The following is a 23,756-nucleotide window of genomic DNA, read 5'->3' as shown; positions in this document are numbered from 1 at the left end:
TTTTTTTTTTGTGCCCCTTCCCCTATTGAGCGGCTCCGCGGCGGCGGAGCTCGGGGTGGGGCGAGCGAGCCCACACTGCACGCTGGGAGCGAGCGGGGCCGCTCACATGATGCCCGCGTCACCCCGCGCCGCCGCCGGCGCCCTCTTCGAACCGGGCCCGCTGCCTTCTCCGAACCGGGCCCGCTGCCTTCTCCGAACCGGCCCCGCCGCCGCTCGGGGGCCCAGGGCAGGCCCGGAGCGCCCCCGGTGCCCCCAGCCCCGCGCACCCGGCTGGCCGCGCACTTCATGGCATTCTGGATAAATCGCGCCCCGTGCTACGCTGGGAGATAATTTAATGTGGGAGTTGTGGTGCTCAGTGGGTTTGTGGCTGGGTTTTGGGTGGATTGATCGCGCCCTGCGTGTCATTGTCCGTCCTTGCCCATCCCGGTCAGGACTGGGGGCTCAAGGTACCCTAGGGGATGCTCTCTGCGCCAGCAGAGTAACCCTGGATGCACACAGTTGCTTCTACCTGTGGTTTTACCACCCTGTCCAGCTGCATTTTCTTCTCTAAAATATGTTTTGGAAACCTCGTTACAAAAATTGCACAACTTATCAGTTACACTTGGAAAACAAAGGCTGGCGCTCTGCTCTTTGTATAACCCGGTTCCCTAAAATACACAGGTAATTTTTCTCTGTGCACACACCCCCACACGAGTTAGTGAAATGTCCTTTGCTATACAAATATTATTTACCTTCATTTGCAAAATTCGATTATCTACCACACTGTTCCCACGAACACACCTTCTTACATCATCCAGTTACTATATTTAGAAACACCCACAGTAAAATAATTATGTGAATAGAGCAAACAACTAGGAGGTCACGGCTGATGCCATCAAATACATCTGCTGAGCTGCCCTTGCTGAAAGAGGGGGACCTCAGGAGAAGCAGGGAACATCACAGTCGCTATTTTTAAATGCTACAGAGCCTAAGAGTTCTGGAGTCATAGGAGAGACTCTTACTGGTGTTCTTTTAGGCTAAGAGCAGCTTTTAAAGGTCTTGGAGAAACTTGGCTCAGATGCATCTGAAGTGAAGATGGCAATAATTCCTTGTATCTTTTGTAGGTGATTTATTTGTAATACACAACATTAAAATACATTGTAACTGCGGAATTTACAAGGCATAAAGGACTCAGGAAAGCAGAATTTGGACTGAAAGTTAGAAAACCTCATACTTTTTTTTTTTTTTTTTAATGGTTTCAGGTATGAAGAGACTGCAGAAGTGCCAGTACCTGTCACCTCACATGGGGGGGAATCTGCCCCAGCCTCCAGGGTTTGCTTCCCTCCAGGTCCCTCCAGGAACAAGGGGTCATGGCTGTGTAAATGCTGGTGTCCAGCAGCGCTACAACCATCCCTTCCCTCCCAGGCTCTGCGAGGTTAAACTCCCCAGGAATCACTGCCCTCCTGCTGTAGATACTTTGTGCCTCTGTCTTTAGGCTGAGCAAAGCATGAAGTAGCTGAAAAAGAAAAACACACCAGCTAATTTACAAAACTCCCAGTTACTCGCAACAGAATTAAGAATTAGCTCCTTTGTATTACAAGTGTTACTAAAGTGCGAAAGTGTCAAAAGCTACATGAAACAAAAAGAAAACTCCCACACTATGTAACCTATCAGCAATTACAGATTGTTTTTTTCTTTCTGAAACAGGACAGGACTCAGGACATCAGGCACCACCCTCGCTTTACAAATCCAGAGAACTGCCAGGAGTTTTTTCAGTGCTGTCCTGATTAGCAGCCCATCGTTTGAAGAGTGAGCATACCAACACATTAACTGTTCTCACTCTTTTTTTCATTTGTTTAAATAACATAACGCTGCTAATGTGTCTTTAGAATAAATTGTGTTTCTTATTGGAACTAGCTTCCATCTTGTAAAAATCCATGAACTTGAGTTTCACGAGTCTCCTGCCATCAGAAGGGTAAGTGCAGGCACAGCATGACCCCTGACTCACCATAAAATTAAATCTCACTTCTGAAGAACCTGCAGCCTTAGGAACAAATAATGCAAAGATAAAATAACTACATGTATGGGCATAGTGCCTCTGTGATAAGTCTTAGTATTTGAAGCTTGAAAATAGGGTTTTAAAGGACACTGCTGCATGATAAATGAAAATGTTTTCCAAAAAGTTAAGGTAACAAGAACGTGGAAATGGTTGTAAAAGGATATCAGAAGACTAACAGCTATTGACTCAATCCTGCACTATTTAAATTAATGGGAAATACAAGGTTGCACACAGAAGATTGGGAGTGTTGCACACTTACAGATTAAATTCAGGTTCACTGATATTCCCTCTGTGTTTGAATATAACACATTGAATAGAATAGAATAGAATAGAGGCTGTTGTTTTTTATTTTTCAGTCAAAAGTAAATGCAAATATTCTGGCACACCAGCACACATCTCAGGGCAAGGATTTCACGAAAAGAACACGGGGTTTGGCAGCGTGAAACAATATTCTGCTATTTTCACTTCTCAAACCAGAAAAGATCTCACAAGGAGAGGCAGCAGGATAATTAAAAGTAATTATATTTCAGTGGAATATTTGGGAGAAAAGGAGGTATAAAAGTTCCTTGTAGCTATAATCCATTTCAGTCCATGTGATTACTTTAGTTAACAGATTTTTAGTCCTATTGACCTAATTTCTATTATATCCTAATGAAAATCATCAGGTCTCTTAATTTTGTTAATTTTTTTTTGAAAGAGGAATTTTATTGCAATTATTTTCTCCATTTTCCCTCCACAGCTTTTGCTCCAAAATCTACTCTCTGGTGTCTAAAACGAAAGAAGGATTTGTAACAATATCCCAATCCTGTAAATAAACCTGAACTTTACTCAGTTGAGCAGTCCTATGCAGACTTTACTCTTCCCAGCTAGGACAACTATATAACCTTGATTTTAAAATGGATGAAAAGATTTAGATATAAAGGAGAAGCAGATTATCAATAGCAGAAGGAGAGAGAACTTGTTGAAAAATTGACATCTTTTATGCTTCCTCCACCCTATACACATGAACTTCTGCCCCTTTAGGATTTACATGTAGTACCTGCTGATACAATCACTCAAGAGGACCTCAAGAAAAATATTCTCTTTTTCCTATTTTAACATATTTGCTCTATATCTGACAGACTGTTGCATGTATTTCAATGCATTTTCCTTGTGGTAGTCTCCTTTCTTGTGCATGAGGATATTCACACTTGTATGGATAAAAAACAAATAAATTCTGCTGTAAAATTCACAAAAACTGGCTGGAAATGTAGATGCAAGACTTGGTTTTGGAGAAACTATTGCCTTAACAGAGCAGATTCTGAACCTGTTGAAAAAAGGCTTTTCAGGCATGTATTTCATGTTGTTCTGTTCTTTTATCTCTTTAACTAAATGGATAAAACTTTCTGCTTACAGTTTTGATGTAAACTTGACCAGTAAAATTTTGATGTAAAATTGACCACAGTCAGGCTCTGAATTCATTCAAGTTTGTATTTACAGCTGATTATGAGACCCAGATCAGATGCCCATCTTACCTACAGCCTCCTCCCACACCCTCCAGGTGACAAACACCCTTATTTCCCATTGCAAATAATCCACATTTGTTAGTGAGTTGGAGGCACTGAGCGCTTGGGTGTCTCCAGTAAAGAAGAAATGGTTAACTCATTTCCAGATGGGATGGTTGTGCAGCTCCTTACGGGCTCTTGCTGTCCACAGTGAATGTGACCTCGTAAACTTTTGGCTGTGAACTGTGGGGGTGGAGTTGTGACCAAGCCAATGTGCTCATTTGGAAGAGAAGACACAGACGACATCTCGCTCCAGCATCCCTTAGCAACTGGGCTGAAATGGCCCTGCAGCCTCTGAGGAGGCTGTCAGCCTCCCTGCCTCTGGAATTGCCTGTGCTCCAGTTCCTACCACAGCTCACCAGATACAGCAGAGAGGACAACATTTGTACTCAAAAAGTAAAAGCAGTGCTGGGCTAATTGTACCATTTCCTTTGTTTCTGTGTGTAGGAAACAGTGTATTTTCAGCAAGGCTTTTCCATGGAAGGACACAGAGCTCAATTAACCTGGGGAACACGTGAAACAAATGGCTCTTATGGGGTTCTGACAGCAACACCTGGATTTTTGTTAAGGAGCCTCCATTACACCACGCTTCATTTTGCTGTCCTACCAATCCACAGTGCCATAGCTGAGCAGTTGGAACTGACCTTCCTCTTTTAAAAGCAGGGATTAACTCTGGAACAGATTGACTCTTTCAGTTAAAGGACATTTTTTAATAGCACACACTGTGTACTTTTGTGTATGGGTACCTCTCTGACTCAAAGTTAGTTAAATTTAGGGTCTCCATCCTGGGCTGGTAGTTGAGTACCAAACCTATCAACCTCAATGTATTTAATCCCCAGTAAACTTAATATCTTAGTTACAGATAAGGATTAATTAAGGTCCTGATTTAGACTTAGATCAGTGGGGGTTTTTCCATCTAAGAAAAACTGCCATGGCTTCTTGCAGTGACTCAGGTCTGCTGCTCATGTTTTCCTTAGATGGAGCCATCCTCCACGAGCTATCGAGCTATCGTCCTGAAAATCCTTTGGACTCTGGGAAGAATGAAACTGGTGATAAAAAGGGAGACGGTTTCAAAGTCTCCAAATTACCCTTTGACCTGCTGAACAAGGAACCCTTGAGTAATCTCAAGCCCGTTTAAAGGAGAAACAAACAAATTAAAGCCAAACAATAATCTAAAAAGGAAAACCAAAGCAAACAGATTGGAATTGGAGCAAGAATTCAATGTGGGGATTTTTTAAAAATCTGTTTCCCTTGTGGGGGCCAGAACAAAAATCACTTTAAAAAGCATTCAGAGGTAAGCAAGGTAGGAAATGCAGCCATTACCAATCAAACCCTGGGAGGGCAAAGCAGGATCATCACGTGAAAGGACAAGTTTGTCTGTCAGATGGCAAGGAGTGAGTGCAATGAAACGAGCATTGTCAGGGAGGAATTAATGCACCACTAATGTATTCAATAAAGAACAAACACAAAACACTTAACTACAGATACTCCAAAACAAACAGAATGAAAAGGAGATACTTCCCTCTCTGGCAAAGAAGAAGAATTTTTCCATACAGAAATTCTAAACTTGAGAGGGATTTTTGTTTTGTTTTTAAATAAAAACAAGCCCAAAGTCTACTAATAGAATTAACCAAGATCTTCCTTTAAACCAAAGGAAAAAAAAAAAAAACCTTGCCTCCCTCCTTTCACTTCGAGGCTTTCCCTCAGAAACATTAAAAAGAGACTTTAAGGAACTCATGAAATTATGGAAATAACACACTGAGTAAGAGCTTTTCACCTAGTAGCTTTTCTTATTTTCATGTAGTTCTTTTCCTTGGTATTCCTTCTCACTTCTCGTGCATTCTGCACTGCATTTTATTAAAAAAGAAAAAATCTCTTATGTAACAGAAGCAGCAGCACATCCTAGTTCTCCACATAACACATATGGAATGCCGATTACAAAAAAAAAAAAAAATTGGAACAAGTCTTTTCTCATATTTAGTTTCAGTATTTGTCAACATTCACTGCAGACCTACCCCCGACTGCAAACTTTTTTTTTTTAATAAAGAAATATTCTGCTTTAATCCTTGTTACGTTTGGGTCACAAAGCCCAGGGAGGCAGTTGTGGCAGAGGCTGTTTTCTAAATACTGGTTATAGTTAATTCCTGCAAAGAAGCACGAAACTCCCAAGCTTTTCTCCTGCCTGGGGGTCAGCCGAGGAGAGGAGGCTCTGCCTTCCCCTCCCCAGCAGCAGCCACAGCTCCCAGCAGAGCAGGGTGGCAGCTGGGGCTGAGCCTGACCCAGCCTGGCTCCAGGAGCACGGTGAACCATCCCTCCATGCCAATATTATTTATTACTGACACTGCATTCTCATTTTATGGTGCAGAACAGGAAAGGGAATAAGACGATTGTTAAAATAGTTCTTGCTAAGTTGTCACACAGGTTTTAATGTGCTGTAAACATTCTTCTCCTTCTTTAACATTTTTTTTAAATAGGATGACGTCCAGGCTTTCATGCTCAAAATAACTTTACATTTTAGTGCTAGCAAACCACAATACTCTCAATACCAGGAGCTATTAGAGACGATCTGCAAGGAAAACAGGACTGTGATTTTGCTACTCTGTCTCTGCATTTCTAAAGGCCTGAAAGTATTCCTTTTGAAAAAGGACATTTTCTCCCATCTTTTTCTTTAGATGAAAAAACGTTAAGTCTAGGTCCTGAGATTACATACTGACACAGTTATAGAATAGGGGTCTTTTGTACCCTGTTTTTCCTGGAAGAATCTGTCTGTCTGGCAAACTCACAGCACCATTACGTCCTAAGAGCCTTGATGTTAAATTAGAGTGCCCCACACGCCCTAGGGCAGTCGCAGAATTTAGACCCTTTTTGCAGTGAAAAAGTCTTTCTGGTGGTTTGGGGGTTTTTTATGCCTGTTAGATTTTAGAAATGTATATGAACCAACTGATTGTCTCCGAGGCTTTAGGTGCACAATGAAAGGTTTCCCTTGTTGCTCTATCTCAGGCAAAGCCAGGAAAGACATCCATGGCCAGGGCTGTGGGAAGCAGGCAAGAGCTGGGGCAGAACCTGTGGTCCAACACTGCATTTTGCCTCTGCCACATGAAAACCAGCAGCAGTGAAGAATTATCCCCTCCTGTGGACCCAGCTGGGCCATGATCAGACCCGTCTGAACATTCACAAATGTGAATGGAGGCAAGATGAGCGTGGGGATCAAACGGGAGCAGGATCCAGGAGAGCTGATCCACTGCAGATGGCTCAGTCCAGCACAGCCACCGATCCGTGGGTGACCTTGGACGAGCCACTTCCCTTTTTTGTGCCTCTTTGTCCAGCTATCTTTTATCTGCCTCTCTCTTACAGGTTGTGAGCTGTTTGCTTCCGACATGTCTGCACAGCACTGAGAACCAAGGGGCCCTGGTCTCACTGCTGACCTTTAAGCCCTTCTGCTGCATGTTTCATCATAAAATAATTATTCAAAAGGGAAGCAAGGGGTTTTTTTTAATAGTCTGTCTTCTTTTTCTTAACACCTCCTAAACTCAGATATTTTCAGAAACATTTCATGAAAAAAAAATAGGCTCTATTCAAAATTTTAATGCTGTTTTTCTTAAATGAAAATGGTGAGAAAGTTGCTAGTACTCTGTCAAGTCCTTCTCCCTCAGGCCCTCCAGCAAAACCAGGGAAAGCTAGAACCAGCATGCTTGCTACACTCAAAGTACCAGACAAAGATACTTTTTATTTTGAAAACAGAAGAGAAAAAAAAAAAAAAAAAGAAAAAAAAGCCTGCACACGGCTCAGTCGTTCTTTGCCCACCATGAAGCACCCACCAGGACAGAAACACGGTGCCGTGTTCTTCTGCAGCTCACCCCCAGTTTGCTTTATGCTCTCTGGTGTTACAATAACGAATTTGTTTTTCCATTGCTCCCTTGTCTAACTGTGACCTGTTCCCTTCTGAAGCAATCGGCTTTTTACAGCTCCGTCTCTGCTGAGCAAACACAGAGCGAGCACGGCCGAGCCCCCGGAGCTCTGGGGTCAGCAGCTCCCTCCAGCCCCGAGCACAGAACCAGCTCCCCAAAATCTCCCTCTGCTCCCAGCCATGTCAGCATTCCCATGTGTGATGGAAAGCCCTTGGAACACCCAGATGCTGCAGGGGATTGGAGGCTTTGAGCCCCATAAAGCCCCAGAGTGGCTGGTTGCCCTCCATGGCCCCTGGGTGACAGCCAGGGGACTCCTGTCCCCTGCAGCCCCTGGAAATGCCAGATCCCCCCAGCCCTAGAATCCCTGAAGGCAGGGCTGCACTTCACACCCTATATATAAAATACACAGCTGTACAGTGAGTCTGAAACGTTCTTCCCATGAATTGGTGTTACTGAAGGATATATATACTAACTCCATGCATGTGAGATTTAAGGAAGATTTGTCCAAGGAAATACTTCCAGAGGAAGTACTGGGCAGCCACGTTATTTGTTTTATTTAAAATGATTTCAGGCTTGATAATGTCTCTTTATCAAAACTACACATGTGCTGAGCATGCACAGTGCCGTGTGTTGTGAGCCATACAGGAAGGGGTGGATTTAATTTATTTCTTTATTATGAATATTGTGGTGCTGTAAGGAGAATCCTGGCTGACAGTGTGAAATAAAGCAAAACTTTCAGAGGATATTTTGGGAGCTGGAGTTCCTGTGCTGCCTTTTCAAATTCAGCCTTAAATTCTGTATTCCTAATCCTCTGTTCTGTCTGGACCATCTCATAAATGGACATGTATATTACTACAAAGCTGAGCAAATACCTCCTAACATTTGCCATTAATATTTACTTGAAAGAAAAATGGAGTTTCAGTTTCCTGGTTTTCCTCCCCTCAAGTGAGGAGACCGGTAAAGGAGTTTATAAATTCACAATTCAGGCAGGCAAAAGGGACCAAGGCAATTGTGACACACCAAAAACAGTTCTCCATCAAAATGACATCAAAATTATAACCACTTTTTATTTTGCAAACTTAATCTTGGCTGTAAGGTTTGTTTACATTTATTTGGTATCATACCCTCCACAGTGGATCAAAGCACTCTGTACTCAGCTGAACAACAATGTCCCAAAGCAGAAAGAACCACCATGACCAGCACAGACCATCTTTCAGCATAGAAATAAAAAGAGTTAATTCTTCTCCACCCTAAAAGCTGGTTTGGAGGGAAGAAAGTGGGCTCAAAAGAATTGATTTCTGACTCTGTATGGGTCAGTGTGGGCAGCACTGGAGGAAAGGCAGGAAGAGCTGCTGGGTGTAGGGACAGTGACCCAAAACAAGACACAGCAGCCACGAGATCAAACTGCAGCAGCAACTTGCAAGAATGCTCTTTTTCAGTGATGTGCATATACTTACAACTGCTCAAGAGTAAAGTTAAAAAGGCTAAGAAATTCCTTGCCCAAGGAAGAATAAAAGAATTCCTGCTACCAGGGAGTGGAAACTGAGATTATATAATGAAATTAAGAATGTGCAGTGATGAAGCAGTGCTTCCACCAGCTAAAATATGGACTGTAGGATCTCACTGCCCCAAAGAGTGTCCTCAAGCAGGTTTCTTTGTGGAAGCATCAATATGAAGTCTGCAATGACCAGGTGAGAGGTGGCAGAAGGACAGAGGTTCACTGGCAAACACTCCAAACTGATCTGCATGAAGAAAAGGTGGGACTAGACACGACAGAATAACCCACCATGGCTTGAGACCTCCTGCCCTTACTACAATTATGTAATTGTTACAGTCTCTTAATACCCAAGTAAGAAACCTTTTTATTGCATCAAGTTCTCATGTCTAGACAGATACACATCACAGAATGAATCACCACCTTTGAAGACCCGAGCTGAAGAGCACTCCATGATGGAAAGCCACTATCTGGGCACATCAACACTTGGGGAACAATTTTCTGGAGACAGGTTTTTCAGTATGTGTCAGTAAGGTTTACTATCTGTGAGAAACTCTGGTTTTCCAACAGTGTCCTTAGAGGGCTGATAAGAAAGTTGTATAGGCTTAGTAAAGGAACCTCTTAAACACAGAGTCCAAAGTCTTCAAAAATACCCCAACTTTGCTCTCCCCAGGACAATTAAATGCTAACAAAAATGCATAAGCAAGGTAAAAATACATGGAAAAAAATCAAATAGGCTCGAATTCACCTCTTAGCTGGATTATGCCTTTCCTAGCAACAATGATTCTGCCTCCTCTCTGTCTAGAAAGTTTTACTTTTTTGTGAGACAGCACCTATTCCCTAAATAATTGGAACCCCTCTTCTGCCTGCTTGCTTTGGTTTAAAAGGTTCTTTTTTTTCGTTCCTTTCCAGAACTGCCAATCAGCTTTTCTGCAAAATGGTCATATCCTACGGAATTTTTTCCTCAGTTGTTCTGGATGATTCCCAGCTTTCTCATTTGTCCTCTTGGAGGTGCTCCTCTCCCTGGCAAGGACATAGGGCATCTCCAACATTAAACTTGTCTTTTAATTCAGTACACAGGGTGAAGGATTTGGTGAAGGTGAAGGTGTTCTCAAAAATTGTGTTCTCAAAACCACAGTTTGACTCACATATGCCCCCAAACAATCATACATTAGCAATTATAATGATCTTTAATTAAAAAAAGAAATATGTTGCTGCTCTTACAGATAAGGATCTATAGAAATACTTGTATAGGTGCCATGAAAGTTTATTTTTCAAACTACACTTCAGTGAGGGAATTTTTAACTACCTTACCTGCATTACTCGAATTCTACTCTAAAACAAACTTCTTTGAAGTTTTCTTATTAAAAAAGCTTTAAAAATAAGCAGTTTGAATTATTTTTCTATGTACTACCTAATCTTCTTAAGTAGTAAAAAGTTAACTTCAGCTCAAGTCATTCTACTTGGAAAAAAACAATGAAAAAGCAGTAGATTCACCCATCGTGCCCTACATTTTCTTGAAATTTCATCTAACCTCTGAATGTTATAATTTTTCATGGTAAAGCCTTCTGAGTGTTTTTTAGCCAGCAGATTTTGGCTTTTATACTGGAAAATCTGTTATATAAATGTCACTTTCATTTATATCTTCAGATATAACAAAGTCATTAATGCAGTTGATTCCTAAGAAAATGTACATTTTAGAAACTTCTAGCTCTGGTACTGCATAAACACATCTAATGCAAACCGTGAGAAAATGAGACCTTGGAGATGCTACAAGTTTTAAATCAGGAGTAGAAGTTAAATTCTCACTCTTCTTAATATGAATATCAGTTGTCAATGATATATTTTGTTCCCAGAGAGCCACGATCTCCTCACTGCATTTTGTAGCTGCACTCACATTATTCTGTAGAGAGTTGTGGCTTGGATCCTAAGGTCTCACAAGACAAGAATCTGGGGTTGGATGCCATGGCACTAAAATTGCTCTTCAAGAGATTGCATCGCTGTCGAAACCAGAACCCAAAAAAAAAAACCTCCCCTCCTGGTTTTTAATCCTGCTCCACACCAAATATTGGAAGCAGGTTAAGATCTACGAACTAACAGATCTGGCCTCTTGCCACGTGCCATGTTGAGATGCCATATTTAGCTCCTCATTCCCTAATAATCAGACATTTACCCTGTTCCCTCCAGCCCTTTCATCTACTTCCAGTATGCTGCTAACCAAGATGTCTTTCACTCTTCTCTTTCTTCCTTCCATTTCTCGTTGCAGTTTTACACACAATTAGCGCTGCTCTCCCATGGCACTGGAAAAGGCACTGTTGTGCTCCCTCTGCTGCCTGCTGGGCTCTGCAATCAGACTTCTCCTCGGCAGAAGGAGTTACTATAATGTGAAATCTCACCTTGTTACATCTATGAAACCCAAAAATGCCAAGCAGGGAAACGTCTTCCCCATATTCTCTATGGACCTCAGAGGCTCCTGAGAGAGCTCTTCAGGAGTGCAGGGAAGACCAAGAGCAGGGAGAGAAGCACAAATGGATGGGATAACAGGATGGAGCTTTGGTTTCTGGGCATTCCTCATGGGAAGAGGGCCAGGCAGTGTCTCAAGGCTGGTGGCAATGCTGGTGTCACACAGTCCTTGGCAGCTCCACTGGAGCGGCGGGTGCAGCAAGGAGTGGTGCAGAACCCGTGCAAGGTTAGCGCCCAGCTGAGCGCTGCCATGCGAGCACCAGCTCCTCCTCATTCTGTTGAGGGGGCTGTTTTCAGGGCTAAGAGTATGGAGAAGGACTGTGGACAGCAAATTATCTAAAGAATTCTCCTGAAACCTTAACAACGTGGAGCACTCTGTCCCTCTGCTTCAGTGCCCGCAGCCTGGGCGCTGTGTCTGTCCTTCCCACGGGTGATTCAGCAGCAAAGAATATTTACTGTTATTTAACAATGCAGTGGTCTACAGACATAACTTGTGACTCAACAGAAAACACACTGGGTGCAGACCTTCTAAAGAAATGATCAACAGATTGTGCCTTACAAAAAAAAAAAAGAAATGTTTTATTTATTTGAGGATCATGCGAGAGTAAAATGGATGGAGTGGAAGATATCTTTGTGCTGTTTTTAGAAATTACAGTCCTGGTTGGGTATTTTTAGAAATAATTAATATTTAGGGTATTATGAATTAAGTGAAAGGTTCACTGGATTCTGTCTGAAACCTCTAAAAAATAAGCCTTCAAGTCTTTGTTTATGTTGGCAAGTAACCCGGTTGGGTATAAAAGCCAAAGGTATGATTGACTACCTCACATATTTTACAACTGTTACACTAAATAGGTATTTCACAATTTACATCCTTACAGAAGGATCCTTAAATAGACTTTCTTACAGCACTTAAAACAAACATACTTTAGGACATACTTCCTGTTTCATTACAGTATTTAATATACTTTAAAAAAAGAAATTTACTTTTCCTTCAACAAAGACCCAAAAATTCAACTTCAAGGGTACAAAGATCACAGAAACCTATCTTACTGTTTTTAATGTACTGAAATAGTTTAATGAATACCCACAAATCTTTAAAAGAAAAACCATCAGAAGTAGTGAAGCCTTTCAAACATGTTAGTATGAGTGCATTTAGCACCTAAACACAAAAGGCATGCCTGCATATTGCTCAGAATGGAACACTCCTACAACTGAAACTCAAATAATAATTAAATTGATTAGATGTGCCTGTTACAAACACTGAAAAACATGATACTGACAGTTCCCTCTACTTCCTTTAGCTTTGTGTGGGAAAATTTGCAGCACAAATTCATGCAAAGGGATGCAAACTGAATTTTTGGTAGTGTTTAACATTCACCACCAACTTTCAGCATAGATAAATGACTTTTACATGACCTGCAGTTAGAGTTGTGCATCAGTTTGGGAAGATCAGAGACAGAGAGTGAGGCAGCTTTTAATGACACAAGTTACTTAATTTGGGTTTTCTGAGTTTCCAGGTGAGCAAACAAATGTCCCACCACTGTTCACCATTCCCGTTTATTTTCAGCATCACTGCCAGTCACACACCTCCTTAATCCTCCACAGGGGCTTTGCAACAACTCTATAACCCTCTTACTGTTTCTTAGCAAGAACATGGATGTTCTCCCTGCTCCCCACTAACAGCATTTTCCACAGCACTTTTCTGCAGAAGAGGAAAAACAAGATACAGTCTTGTAAACCTCGGCAGTGAAAGGAATCTCCCCCAGTACTGAATTTGGGAGGAAAGGCTGGGGCATCACAGAACTGGTCAGAGCTAATGAGGTTGGTGGCATCCTGCAGGAGCCCAGGTCTGCAACAAATGATGGATTAATCGAATTTTAATCAGGAGCCAGTCACAGCTTCTGCTTTAACTTGCAACACTCAAAGGTACTTACAGTTCTGGGGACTAAGTTCAGCTTATTAAACAAACCATTTTTCTGCACATTCTTTTTTTTCTTTGATGTATGATACAACTTCTTCAGACACAGTTTTGGGAAGGAACCAGATAAAAGTCGATACTCAGGATGTCTGGGAATAGTTTCCAAAAGCACATGGAGACCAGATTTCAGATTTCAGAGGGTGCAGATGCAGGTACATCTCACCAAGGGCATCCAGCTGCACCCCTGAGGTGGCTCCATCTGCCACACCTACAGAAGCAGGCTCCCACTAGCAACTCTGCTGTATTTTTAGATAATTCTAAATAAAATACACAATATTTTATTTTAAAGCAGGGTACACATGACTCTGGAACACAAGGCACTGGTTGATGATGAGGAATTCATGTCCCTGTTCCCTGTGCTACAGCAGCCACCAGATTTCTGGAGTTGTACTTCAGCCTTTCAAGTTCTTTCCCTGGATTCAGAGAGGGGAGGCTGAGAGTTTAGGATTATTCCTGCTTTTGTTTGCATATTTTAGACAAGCACCCACAAACAGACCCTCAGAAAGATATTTAATTGGGAAGCTCACATGCTATGCATGAATAGTATTAGCGCACACCAAATTAAAATTAGCAAAAAATGCAAATGCTGTATATTTATATTACATTAAAACAAAAAAGCACTTGCCAGCAGGCACAGAAATCTCGTTATTTCAAAGCACTGCTGAACATTCACTGATTGCAGTTGGTGTTTTGAGTTTTTCAGCTTTTCATTCCTCTTTTTTTTTTTACCTAGCACTAACATTTTAACTCAAATCCCTGTGAGCAGTGAGCTGTACCTTCCTCCTCTCTGACAATCACTACAAATTTTCTAAGTAGTACAGAATACATCTCATGTAGCAGGGGGAATTTTTACATTTGTCAGGAGAAGATTCTAATAAAAATTGCATGTATATGAATATATCTAAGTTTAGAATAATGATTTATCTAGAACTGTGAACATGCAGAGTCCACCCAGAGGGGATTCAGTGTTCCCTCAACCATCCAGGGAACACACAGCAAGGTTCACACCCAGGCCAGACCTGTGTAAGAAATTCTACAGAAATCTGCTTTATTCACAAGCATTCCTCCGTTTTAGTTGTTATCTCAAGTGAAAACATTCTGTGGCCCTCATAATTTTCAGAATAAAGAATCCAAAATTAATTGCAAAAGCTGTGAGCATTCACTGTAAATCAACCAACTTTGTACAACTTAGCCTATACAGAATCCAGCCCCAAAACCACAAACTGCTCTGAACTTTTTCTTTTCCTTTTTTTTTTTGCCATCTATCTTTTGCAAAGCTGTCGTCTTCTGCTTTCTTGCAAATTCATGCTTTTCAGGGGGTTCTTGTTTCTGCTGCCTTCTCAGATTACAATTTCTTTTGTGTTAATTAAGCTGAAAAATTGAAAGAATGTCGCTGACTCTACAAAGAACACAAAACAGGCTTGCTTGAGAAGCTAAAAATAGATCGCTCTGTTCGGAAGACAGACGACTCAGTCTTCAAACTATTTGTACAATGTGAATTAATTGCAGATGGCCAATTCATTTATTTAGACCTCTGTGGCAGAAATGAAAGTGCTACTGCGGTGATTATACATCTGCAGAAAGCTCCTTTCAGGTGCTTGGGACTCATGGAAAAGCGGGAGGCAGCGCTTTGTTATTTTCTGGAAGTCAGTTTGTCACAAAAGTTTTCTGATGTGATTCTCCCTCTCCAGCCTCCCGGCCCCTCTCCCAACAGCTCAGATTTAAGACGTGACACTGATGTACACAAACTGAAGTTACAATGGCCTGCTCACATGTACTTCTAGCACTCACAGTGCATGTTGTAAATCAGTTACATTCCTTCGATTAAAATCACGTTTTATGATGTAAATGTTGTAACAAAACCCACCCTGATTATTTAACTTATCTGAAATTAATGGTATTTTTATTTTTTTACATGTCTCAGTATTTGTTTTAAATAGAATTTTATTTTTTTTCCCTTTTTAGCCTTTCTCTTAAAAGGAAAAGGAAGCTTAATCTAAAAAAATAATGTTATTGATTTAATGGGAGAGAATTCAGGAAAATCTAAGTGGAAACTGATACTCCATCCTGGCTCTTATTGTTAGATAAACGGGAGGTTTCCAAAAATATCAGCTATTAGACTAAGGCCTATAAACTGTAGCTGTGAAATAAAAATATCATTGAACTAGATAAATTGTTTGGGATACAGAATGATCTGTACTAGAACTTTACAGCAGATCCTGAACAGCATGAAGCCTCCTTTGTGCTAGGAAAGTAGAAACGTTGTCATTTGGAAGTCTAAATAATGCCAAGAAAAAGAAACTAAATATCAGAGTCCCTTTTCTCTAATGCCACTGTCTCTTCTTTGCAATTTTACTTCTTTACAGTCTCTAAATCCTTGTTTACAGCCTTGCTGACTCGAAAAATGTGCAAAAGTTGATCCACACAGGGTCTGAGCTAACAGGGCTGTAAGAAAACCTCCCAAGAAGTTTCAGGTGATATGATATCTGGCATGCTGATAGTATCACAAAGATCACATTTTTCTGTTACTTTTTAAAAATAAATTAATGCTGCTGCTTGCATTTCAAAGTATTTATATTACATCTTATAGCTTTTAAATCAAGACTGGAGTTTTTAAAAGGCATTAGGTCTTATAAGTCAAAAATAAAGCTTGATGCAGGAATGAATTAAATTTTCTGCCTAGACAAACGATTCTAATCTATTAAAATTAAAATACCAGTCCTTGCCACTGTTCAGGCTCCTTACAAAATACCTTTTAGGAAGTTTCTTAAGCTTAATGGTTATCACAGATTTAGAAGGGAGCAGGCATAACCCTCTACCCTATATTTTAAGCTATATTCCTTTGCTGTGACTTCATCCTAACTCCCACCAAGGTCAAGGGAAACAATTTGTTTTCAAGTAATACAAAGTAGGCTGTGCAGCCAGGCTACAGCATCTTCCTCCTGCCTTTATGGACTACAGAAAGAAAAGTTTCAATAGAGCTACAAGCTTCTTAACAAGAAAAAAATCCTTTCCTCAGGAAAGAAACTTCCTAGGATGCCTCCGTCCTGCAGGCTTCAAAATGTTTTCATCTACTTCCTGGAAATCCAGGTGATACCCGAGGTGGAGCAGAGGACAATAAAGCTGCTAAGTAACAAAGGTCACCTGCCTTCAACTACATCAATAAAAAAGGCTGAGATATCCCCTTGGTTCAGAGAGCAGAGACTTGCCAGGGCAGGGGGACACTCAGCACACCACTACACACAACCTGCTCCTGTCCTGAGCACAGTGCCCCCACCTCATTTTGGGGGAAAACTGAAATTCTTTGGCCACACATGCAGAGGAGGGATCTGCTGCTGTCCCTCAGGAAGATGCAGTGAGGAAAACGCTGTTGGGAAACAGCATCCAGCACACACCAACCAACCTTGTCCTGATGAGACACTCCACAAGCAACAGCAACAAACCTCCTGATTTTTTATTTTTATTTATTTTCCACTGTAGATTTTTTTTCCTTTTATTTATACTCTGTGGTAGGGCAGACTCCATAGGGACCATGTCCTTACACAGACACATCTACCTCCTCGCAGAAGAGAAACATCTTTGTTTACTTAAACTATTTTAGTTAGACCTAGTTTTTGCTGGTTCTAAAGAGTTTTGTCTTGCTTGTAAAGTAAACACCAACATCTCTGACAGAAGCACCACCTCTGAGTGCCCACTCTTGGTAGACCTCATAAAGGTGACAAAAAATACATATATATATATATACACACACATGCTTTTTTTCCCACTGCTTGCTGAGATGAATCATGTCAGCCAAGGTCTTTGTAATAAATAAAATGCTCTCAAAGCACTATCTATTAAAGATAGAGGAGAGCAGAAGTGGAAAATCTTTGCACAGAACCAGAGCAGGGTCTGGTGATACAAAGCAATACACTTATCAAACATCAGGGCTGCAAAAGAGGACGGCTGGACCCAAATAATGCAGTCAAGGGCTGGGTGTCCCCTCAGTGCTTCCCAGCCCTGGCTGGGTCTGCAAAACCTCCAGCACAACACACAGAGCCCCATGCAGAGCTGGAAAAGCGTTTTTTACAGACACTGATAAAGCCTGACACAACACAACCAGAGCCCATGGGGTGATTTCACTTTGGGTGCATCTGCTCCACTGAAATTTGGGGACTGAAGGTTCAAGACAAAGCATAAAAAGCTGGAAAATGCACGTGGAATACCCCTCACCTCCACACAAACCCTAAATACCCTAGAGGTGAACCAATCTGTCCCTACTGTGATAAGAGCAAAACAGTGAGGGAAGTAAATGGATTGTTGGAATAATAATCTGTCATTTATTAATTTCTTGCCAGGATCCCACAGGAGGACACAGCTCACCTGTAAACTGACAGCTCAAAAGAAAGCATCCAGCTCACTTTTTAGCAGTGACATTTTTGTTATAAATCTGGAAGGTGATTTTTTAGTTGTTGAAGTAGGCTTTAATGCGTAAAGATGAAAATTCAGTGTCTGTGTGCTCCATGGGGGTGGGGAGAGCACTGGACAGACTACATAAGTAATGCTTCAGCATTTTTTTCCCAAATTCGTGAGGAACTGTAGTATACCCCCTCTCTAGCACTTTGACTACACATTCCTAAATAATTTTTGTACCTGGAGGAGAGCTAGAACTTAACATCTTCCCAGTTGAGAACACAAATAGGGGAAGTGTAAACTGAGCACACTCTGATTTGGTTTGTCCCCTTTTCTGGTGCCCCACATTGGTTTCTTGGAAGTATCCCCGAGGCTCCTGCTGAAGGAGAATGAAGTCACAGAGTTTACATTAGTTCTTGCATCTCTACAGCCCCTGTCCCTGCAGAAACTTCTCTCTCTGGATGTAATTAGAGCTCAAGGAATAGCCTGTCTTCAAGATGACAGAAATCAGATTCCGCTATAAAAAACAAAGAGGAAAAACCTTCATTGTACAGACTGCAAGATTTCCTAAGTATAGAAAACCAAGATATCCCACTGTTTTTCAGGATGACTGAGAAACTGCAACATTCATGTTTTCAAAGGTTGCTGTCATGTTTTTATTTCCTCATCAGGTTGCATGAAAGAAGCACTTTTTTTCACTTCGTTGAAAATCCAAACCATCACACAAATATCAACATGGTTAAACTAAAATAGATCCATCATCCTCTAAATTTTTAAATAAATCAACATACTGTTATGTTTTGAAATGATATAAGACAAATTTCCCTCCCCCTTATAATTCAAAACCAGCCTTAACCAATTACTCCTAACTTTTCCCCAGACTCCTTTAGCTACACATTTCACATGAGAATTTCCAAGCCAAAAAGAGTTTTCTTCCACAGACAAAATTGGAAATGAGAGATTGAAATCACCCTAATGATAGGTACTGGGTTATGCCTTTCAACTATGGATCTGTGCCTGTATCTCTACAATTGTGACAATATTTTTCCAAGCTGAGTATCATGCTGTATGTAACACTGAAACTTCCTGGTCTCTCTCCGTTTCTGCTGCATGGTTACCATCTTATTTTTATAAGCATTCCATTCTGGGGCTGGCCCTTCAGCTTTGGCAGAGTGAGGCAGCTTCTGCTTTAAAGCGGCTATTTTGCAACTAGCTGCTGCTTGCTGCATCCCCCTTTTCCAGCCAGGAAGTACCTGCAATGTTTTCCTCTCCAGCTCCTGAGAAAATGGCACATTCCCACAGGTGCTGCCCCTAGAACAGGGCACATGTTGGCAAGAGCTGGAGCCTGCCAAGAATGGCTAGGGTGGGTTCGTTTTTGGGGTTTTTGGAACAGCTGCAAAATGGCTGGTTTTAAACAAGTTCAGAAAAAAAAGTTTCTAGATTCACATCCTGCTCATGGCTGGCACTTCTGCTGCTGGAGTAGGCATGCTGGCATCAAAGGAAGTTTTCACTGCCACCCCAGATGAAGGGATAAACAGCAGAGGAACCACAAACAGCACCACCAGGCACTTCTGAACATTGCTGGCTCAAAAGCAGTGGTCAGCAGGGCAAGGGTAGCAAACTTCACTCTGTATTCTGAAGTAACTACTGTATGAATTAACTTTGCTTGAGCTGTTCAGTAGTGAGAATCCAGCCCTTTACAAATAACAATTAATGTTCTATTTTTACCTTAAAAGCAAACAAACTTAAAACCCCAAATGAGTGGATTTAGAGCACCCAAAATGCTAAGTAGTGCCTGGAGGGGAGCTCTGCCCATCTTGTTCATAAACAGCTACCTTGTCCTAGAGGTGACATGGTCGTGTCCTCCTCATTTTCCTCAGCCTTTTAGTTCCTGCAGTTAAGAGTCTCACACACAGGTGAACTGCAACCAAGAGAAAAATTCAACCTTTGCCATAGTCCCAGAGGCATCTCAGCCTCCTGATATGCCCAGGAGCTCTCAGGACATTTTTGGCTGATCCTTACTCCAGATCAGACATGTGCATCAAGGCAGTAAGTACATCATGGATTTTTAGCAGAAGTTCCTCGCTGCTCTGGCAGGCAGTAATTAGATTATGAGAATTACAGAAACGACAGGCTGCTTGTCTACTCTCTGTATGGGCAGCCAGCAACAGCTTGGAGAAGAGTAAAGCACTCAGATTAGTAAAGGGATGAGCTCAGTGTAAATCCAAATAATACCAAAATAATATGTATTAACAAATAAGGCCCCTGAACCAGCACATTTACTGCTGCCATGCTCATGCTTATCCTCTCCTGTCTCTCTCACTGAACTACTGATGCAAAATGTCCCATGTAGGAGCCCCTCCAGTCATTTGCTTTTCCAGAGCATCTCAGCATCATGCCTTCCCCTGTGCCATATCCCTTGCTCACACAGCTGTTAGAAAATCCCACTGAGGTGGGAAAACACTGGGAACCTGCTTTCACAAAGACTGCAAGAACACTTTGGCAACTGCAGCGACAGCATGCCAGATGCTGGCATCCAGATGAACATAACAAGCATTCAGCTTTGCTTATAAAATTCCCATATTCAGCAGTACCACAACACACAGCTTTAAAAATTAGAGCAGGGTTTTCCCATATATGGGAACGCTGACCTGCTGCTGCTGCACCAGCTCCCCAGGCACGAGCGGAGCCCTGCAGACCCTGCTCTGCCTGGGCTCTCCCTGACTGCTCTGGGGTGATGCTGCTTTGCAAGAAGCCTGTAGCCACGTTATTTCTGTACTGGGCTCACTTGCCAGCTTGACTAATTCTGTTTCAATAAAACTACTACATTTTTCCAACCCTTCCATCCAGCTGTGTTTGTACGTCCAACACTTCCGTGCCCAAAGCTGAGGTCTGAGCAGCAGCACCAGCCTCTGGGCTTGGGCTGTATGGGAATACAGCCCTTATGAGGCTCACTGGGCTAAGGAGCTCCTCTTGAGACCCCTGGGTGGGGTCAATGGATCCCACTGGGCCAAGCTTTAATACTCCTGTGTGATCCATGAGCCCCCAGGAGCGGCTGTTTTTAGGATGAGCACTAACAGACATCTCCCTTGGCTGCGGGAGAACATCTGAGCAAACACATCGCTGCAGAGCCCTGCATGGAGGGTGAAGGACCACACTCCTGAACCACTGGTGGCAGCTGCCAGTGGTTTGTTGGGAATATTCTATTGTTTTGAATGTATAGAAAGCATAGGAAGCTGTGCCAGGAGCAGTGGAGCCGCTGCCGGCAGCTGGAATCTCCTGGCTGGGAGCGGCTCTTGTGCAGGTTTGGGAACGCACGGAGCCCTTTGGACTCAAACAGCCCACAAAATCCTGACCCTGGCTAACTGCACGAGCAGCAGTGTGTATTTATAAACTCCTCACAAAAAAAACAGCAGGATGAGCAGGGCTGGGACTATCCAGCTGCAGCTCTGGTAATGCCAGACAGCTGCTCTGTCAAAGTGCTGGGAGAAGCCGCGTTTCCTTGCAGGGGACGCCCTTTGATACTCTGCAGGAGCCTGCTCTGGCAGCTCTGTGCTGCCTAAGGGAGAGATCTGTGAGAGGGGATGTTTCAGGAAACCAGCAGTGTGCACTGAATACCTGCCTGTGCTTCTGACTGCGAGGGATTCGCAGAGGGGAAATAAAAAGAAGAAATCCAGAGCAAGTGCTATTAATCACTACACAATCAGAACGACGTTTTCTTTTCCCCCACAGTTGTTAAAAATCAAGCAAATCAATCACACATGACTTTTCGAGCTTCTTGGCACCCGTTTCATATTCTGCAGGTTTCCAGGGGGGCTGTCCATGTGAAGGAGACCCACCAGCAGCTCTCACTGCCTGTGCAGCAGGAATTGAGCTGCAGAGCTCCTGAGCAAAAGACTTCAAGAATGAAAACTCTGTCCCAAAACAGTAACAGAACCAGAACAATCTGACAGAAGAAATTAAAATTGCAGGTTTCTCGTCTCTTTTGGTTTTTGTTATTAGCGTGGAAACATCTATTTAGGTAACTGAAGGCGTTGCATCACTTTAAGAAATGTTAATTACATCAGTGGTTTTACTGCAAAAAAGTTTCTTTTTCCTTTCCAGTTTTCTAAAGCTTTAGAAGTATTTCAAAGGGAATCCTTCCCAAATATGCAAACAGCAAGTCAATTCTTTGAGGTTTTTTTGCCAAGCTTCCTTTCCCCTACATCTCTCACTCAAGAAAATACGATTAAAAATACACTCAAATAAATAGAAAGGGATTAGAGTCGAGCAGTATTGCCAAAAAAATTACAGCTAATCATAATCATCACTAAACGAGTCCCAGCTTTCCCCACCCAGAGGGGCCTCCCAATGTTCCTGTGCTCCCCTGTAACGAGAAGAAATGTGTCTGTTCCTGCTGTCACACACAGGGAGAAGTGAAGGAGCTGGGGAAGTGGAAAATCTCCTGGCAGAGACATGCTTTGGTCTAAAATTATATTTATTACTAAATATATTAATAATATTTAAATATTAATATATTCAAATTATTTAAAAAGTTTAAATCGTGCCAGCAGTAAGTTGGGTTCTTCTTCTCTCAACAAAAACCCTCAGCATTTTCATTGTTTTAATTAACTAACTTCCCCTAAGGGATAAAAAACCCACTAAGGATTCATAACAAATGTCATAATTAGTACTTCACTAATTGCATTCATTTATTTAGAAATGCTATCCCACACCTTCCCAGAATATTAGTTTTCTTTGTGTTCATTTTTTAGTATTTAGAAAAATGCTACAAAATTTTAGGAATTTTACTGAGTGGTAAAACAAGTTATTTGGTATTACTTTTTCCCATCATTTAAGATACCCAAGTTTCTAATCATGGTTGTTGCTATCAATTTCCCTATTTTTTCTTAAAATTTAAATATTGCAATTGTATATTTAATACTATGGTTACAGTTCACATTTAGCACAAAGGTGACCTAGCACTGAGCCAGTATAAAGGTACAGAATAATCTTCAATGTAAAGCAGTTTCGTATGTCTCCAAGCCTTTTAGCATGGAGTTTGCAGAAATGCTAATAAAATTAGGTATATTTATCTGATAATAATGTAATACTATTTATATGAAAAAGTGGACCAATCTCAAATTAAAAATCAATATATCAAAATTCTGAAAAGCATTCATTCTATTTATCTTATCCCTCTATGTACAAACGAGGAAGAAAAATATTATCCAGTATTTAAAATTAACAAATTTTATTTATGTCACCTCAAACTGAATGCATTTAGGGGAAGGGAAGGGGAGGTAGGTTGTAAGGAAAAATGCAAGTATCAAAAAAGTTCATTCAACCCCCCTCCCTTATGCCCTTACCATGCAACAGGAAAAGTTTACCAGGAAAAATTATAACAATCTTCTTTTTAGAGATTTTTGGCTTTGCAATTACTGTCTGGTTTTTTTCTAACAAAATACAATTTTTCTTTTAAGTTTCTAGAGCACAGTATTGAATTCCCTACCATGCATCCAAAAATTCTAGTTCTGTAAAAACCATTCTGAAAAAACAAGGGCTGCAGGATCTCAGCTGTGACTTTCCAGAGATGTTCTCTTCACGTTGTAAAAAAATTACTGATTTTTCACTTGTTCTCAAAACTCTCCAATACATCCTCTCTAAAACAAACAGATGATCTGATATTTTAATAATATGTTATCCCTTTCAAATAAAATGCTAAGTTATCAATGCACTCTAGATTCTGATACATATATAGATTTTAAAAAATATTTTAGAGGGGAGTAAAATACCCATAGAGCATTTAAGTACTCACTGTATAAGTTTGCACTCCATGAACAAACAATACCCTCCCCATAAATCCATTAGCATGAGGGGGGTTAAATTTTATTACTTACAAGCAACAATCACAGGATTGATTTCTCTCAAGCTCAGGCTTGAAATGAAAAAATACAAG

The 23,756-nt window shown here is 41.4% G+C and overlaps 1 protein-coding gene across 1 annotated transcript in view; it reads right to left on the bottom strand.

Annotated features, from left to right (window-relative positions):
* GNAS (GNAS complex locus) overlaps window positions 1-23,756 on the bottom strand; it is a 132,650-nt gene that overhangs the window by 85,682 nt on the left and 23,212 nt on the right. The window lies entirely within an intron of this gene.

The sequence above is a fragment of the Catharus ustulatus genome, chromosome 17, assembly GCF_009819885.2.
Source record: "Catharus ustulatus isolate bCatUst1 chromosome 17, bCatUst1.pri.v2, whole genome shotgun sequence".
Lineage (NCBI taxonomy): Eukaryota > Metazoa > Chordata > Aves > Passeriformes > Turdidae > Catharus > Catharus ustulatus.
This window is presented reverse-complemented; position numbering and strand designations above follow the sequence as displayed.